Genomic DNA, 5298 nt, shown 5'->3' on the forward strand with positions numbered 1-5298 from the left:
GTCACTTTCGCCACTTCTTAGAAGGTATGCCCTTCGTCATTCGCACAGACCACATGCCTCTCTCTGGTGCACGTTTTCACTCGACAGTCTGACTCCTGGTCCGCCTGTCAACGCCGACATCTCTCCGCCATGGATGAATACCATTGCACCCTTCAATACGTCCCTGGGAAAATGAATCCTGTTGCCGATGCCCTGTCAAGAAACACGTTGGCTGCCGTTCAACTAGGATTGGATTACAACACCTTGGGTGAAGCCCAATGATAGGATCCAGAGTATCAAGCATGTAGGATATCCTGCACGTCCCTCTGTTGGGAAGACTTCCCCCTCGAAGACTCCAACACCACCCTCCTCTGTGACATCAGTATTGGTAGACCGCGACCTTGGATTCCTGCTCCCATGCGCAGGCAGGTGTTTGATTTCATTCACGGCCTTTCACATCCCTCGTGCCGTTCTACTGCACAGCTGCTGAAGGCAAAGTTCATTTGGCACGGCATTTCTAAGGATGCTAAGGATTGGGTCCGCGCCTGTACTTCTTGCCAAACTTCCAAAGTACATCGACACACGGATTCAGGAGTGTGCACCTTTCCTCAACCTCAGCGTCGTTTCACACACATTTACGTCGACGTTGTAGGCCCCCTACCCACATCACAAGGAAATCGTTACCGGTTTACCGTTATCGACCGCTCCACTCGTTGGCCTGAAGCCATTCCCATGGAAACTGCAACGTCCGCCTCATGTACATCTGCCTTACTCCCAGGATGGATTGCAAGATTTGGTATCCCTGAGCATAATACTTCTGACAGGGGTACCACTTTCACCTCTCAATTGTGGACATCATTAGCAAATCTCCTGGGCATCACCCTACATCAGACAACTACCTACTACCCCGCTGCCAATGGATTGGTTGAACATTTTCATCGCACCCTCAAAGCAGCTTTGATGTCCCACTGCAAGGATTCCAACTGGTTTACTCAACTTCCATGGGTCCTCCTGGGACTAAGGACCACTCTTAAAGACGCCCTCGACATCTTGGCAGCTGCAATGGTGTATAGCGACCCGTTGGTCGTCCTTGCCGAATTTTTTCCTTCTACAACCTCCTCCGACGATCTCCAGTGCATACGTCACGTCGTGGGAAAATTTACTCCATGCCGCCAGACTTACAAGCCCCCAGCGAAGCATCACATACCGACAGATTTGCACTCTGCAACGCACGTCTTCCTGTGCAACAACACTACCAAGCCATCGCTAACGCCCCCTTAAACGGGCCCTTTCCTTGTGATCCGACGCAGTCCGAAAGCATTCCTACTAAACATTCGTGGCAAAGAAGACTGGGTCTCCATTTATCGCCTAAAACCTGCTTATCTACTGCCAGATGACCCGCCTACAGTTCGCCTCTCTAGATCAGGGCGCCCTATTTAACATGTACAGTATGTCATTTTTAGGGGGGAGCCATGTACCAACCGTGTGTCACACGATCGTACATAAATTATTTTTCTATATATTATGCTTGTATCTGCGCTCTTCCCTCGCACTAAAAAGAACCTGAAATAACATGTCTGCGTGTTTCCTCTCTAACATTTTCTGTTTCTCGAACATGAAAATTCCTGTTGCCTTGAGGTTTTGTATATAAAGGAGAGTGTTCTTTAATGAAGTTACTCAGCTGATTGCATCCTTCCTTTGAGTCATAACCTTGCTCTCGGCCGTCACACAATGCCCCCCAAAAATATATATATATATACAAAGTAAACACTAATGACTATTCACTCTCTCATAATCCCTAGATAAAGCATCAGGCACAATATTCTTTCTGCCGGCAATATGTTTAATAATAAGGTTGTACTCCTTGAGTACTAAACTCCATCTAAGTATTCGTAAGTTTTTGTTCTTAAAACGGTTAATGAAAATCAATGGATTGTGATCCAAGTAAACTTCTATTTGGGAAAAGTGATTTGATAAATAAATATTAAAATGATTTAGAGCTCTAACTAAAGCAAGGGCCTCCTTTACTATTGTCGCTTATTTCCTCTCGGCTGGTGACAATTTCTTTAAGATGAAAGCTACTGGATGTTTAATTCCTTCTTGGTCTCTCTGGAGAAGCACTGCAACCAATCCGGTGTCGCTCGCATCTGTGGCTAAAGGGAAAGGGAGAGAAAAATCGGGGGATCGCAAAAGTGGGTAGCTTGTCAGAGCACCTTTTAACTTTTCAAAAGCCGCTTGCCAATAACTATCCCAAACAAACTTTACATTTTTCTTTAATAGATCTGTTCAAGGAATGGCCAAGTCAGAGAAATTTTTAATAAATCTGTTATAATATCCTACCATACCGAGGAATCTTCTCACACCCCTCCGGTTGGTAGGGACAGGAAAAATCGTTATGGCTTCTGCATTCGCCTCTTTAGGAGCTACTTCGCCCAGTCCAATTTCATGTCCTAGGTAAACAACCTTGGCTCTAGCAAAGTCACTTTTTCTTAAATTTATAACAAGACCAGCTTTACGAAGCTTTTCAAACAGCGCCTTAATTCGTTTAATGTGAGTGGGCCAGTCGTAACTGTAGATCACCAAATCGTCTATGTAGACAACACATCCTTCCAAATCACAGGTTACCAAGTTCATCAACCTCTGGAAGGTGGCGGCTGCGTTTTTCATGCCGAATGGCATAACCAAACACTCATACAGTCCATCACCCATCACAAAAGCTGAAATTTCCCTTGCCCGTGGAGTAGACCGACCTGCCAGTACCCTTTTAATAGGTCGAACTTGCTGATGAATTTAGCGGATCCTATGCGGTCGATACAGTCCTCCACCCGAGGCAAAGGATAAGAATCTGTTTTAGTAACCTCGTTGATTTTACGATAATCAAAACACAGTCGATTTTGCCCACCTTCATTCTTTAATAGAACAACAGGAGAACTCCACGGACCAGTGCTAGGAGTTATCAAATTATGGTCTAACATGTATTTAACCTCTTCCTTAACTATATCCTTTTTTACGGGATTTAACCTGTAAGGGCATTGTTTCATAGGTTGGGTGTCCCCAACGTCTGCATCATGTTCTAAAATAGTAGTCAATCCCGGTGCATCCTGAAAAAGGTCTTTATACTGATTTATTAAGTCAACAAGGGAAGAAGCTTTATCTGGAACCAAATGCTGAAATTTCGAGGAAAGGTTATTAAGGACATCAGAATTATTTGATAAAATATTTGGTCCAATCATCAATTTTTCATCAACTTCGGTAACCACCTCAAGTAAAGAAATTGGTTCTACTTCTACTTCTTCACTACTTCTACTCACATAAAGTTTTAACATATTTATATGGCAATGTTGAGAGTTCCTCCTACGTCCAGGAGTCTCCACTAAGTAATATACTTCACTCATTTTCTTTAAAATTCTCCATGGCCCAGAAAATTGTGCCTTGAGAGGATTCCAAGGCATAGGAAGCAAAACCAGAACTCTGTCACCTGGTGAAAATTCTCTGCGTCTGGATTTTGTCGTAATTACTTTTCATTACAGCTTGCCCTTTTGCCAAATTTTCTTTAGCAAAAGACCAAGCATTTTGAAGTTTAGCTTGCAAATTTAAAATATAGTCTAGTACATAGATTTCTGGGGTTTCCCCTTCCCAGTGCTCCCTGACCACATCAAGAGGACCTCTCACACTATGACAAAAGACTAGATTGAAAGGAGAGAACCCAAGAGTTTCATTTGGAATAGATCTAATAGCAAATAATGCATATGGCAATTCTTTGTCCCACTCGCTACCAGTCTCGAAACAAAATTTCTTCAGAACACTCTTCAAAGTTTGGTGGAACCTCTCCACCTGACCCGGACTTTCAGGATGATAGGGAGTCCAGATTGTATGTTTGACTCCTAACTCCTCCATCTTCCTTTTAAAGTTTCTGCTGGTAAAATTTGTACCGCAATCAGTTTACAAAATCTTGGGAAAACCAAACCTAGTAAAAAATGCAATTAATGCCTCCATGATTTTCTCACTCCCTATTCTCCGTAAGGGAATAGCCTCAGGGAAGCGTGACATCATATTTATTATGGACAAAATATACTCATTGCCACTTCGTGTTTGCGGCAACGGACCAACCACATCTACCATGACTTCCCTAAAGGGTTCCCTGACAGCAGGAATTGGAATTAAAGGAGCTTTAGGTACCTTTTGATTTGGCTTACCCACGATTTGGCAGGTGTTATAAGAATGGACATGTTTTTTTTACATCTGTGCGCATTCCAGGCCAGAAGAAATGTTCGGCTAACTTCTGAAACGTTTTCTGGACACCGAAATGTCCGGCAAGATTGTTCTCATGAGACAACCATAACAATTTCCTCCGATACTTCTCGTGAACTACCAACTGACGGACCACTTCTATTTGGTCAGCAGGAGCTTCCACTGCTCTACTGACCCTATATAGTAGACTATCATCTTTAACAAAATAAGGTTTGAAGAAGTCATTTACAATAGATTCAGTGGTCACATCATTAATTCCCTTGATTGGGCTTCCTTCAAGGCCTCCAGTTCCCAGTCAACATCATCAAAAATTATACTACTCAATTTGCCACTAGTCACAAAGTCAGATACCTGTTTATTTACACTTTCTAAGTCTAAATCCATTTCTTCTAAGTCTACCCCCTTTGAACAAGAACGAGTGACAATGGAAACAGGATCACCAAACTCTGGCAAAGAGCCATCACAAAGACAGTCTTTTTCTATCAAAGATAAAATTGGGAAAAAATTTAGTTCATTTTCAACCACCAAATCATTAGCAAAAATTAAGTCAATTCCAGGAATGGGGAAAGTATCCAATAATGCTAATTTTGCATTACCTTTAAAATAATCAGCTTCTAAATAAAGTGTTTCAAGAGGGCACGATACTAATGTATTTGGAAAACCTCCTAAGACCACAAAATCTTTACTGGAAAACACAAAACCCTGAGGCACAGATTTTCTTAAAATTAATGACTGCGGCTCCCGTGTCACGCAAAATTTTAATACCTCTGCCTAGTCTCTGGTCACTGTTAATGAAAATAGACCCATTCGAGATATACTTACGAAATTTTAGTCACTTTGTTTCTTCTTCTGAAGGTTGTTCAGCTGTTAACCGATTGATTGCTTCCCTGTTTTGGCTAGCAAGGAATCTTTGCATTGCCCTACACTCTGCCTTGATATGCCCCTTTCGACCACACCAAAAACATGTAATATTTGACCTGCGCTCCAGAGTGTCACTACTACCGGTAGTAATTCAGTTACTAAATCTATTACTATTGGAAAAACTACGCTGTATTACACTACTGACTT

The sequence above is a fragment of the Palaemon carinicauda genome, chromosome 6, assembly GCF_036898095.1.
Source record: "Palaemon carinicauda isolate YSFRI2023 chromosome 6, ASM3689809v2, whole genome shotgun sequence".
Taxonomy (NCBI): domain Eukaryota; kingdom Metazoa; phylum Arthropoda; class Malacostraca; order Decapoda; family Palaemonidae; genus Palaemon; species Palaemon carinicauda.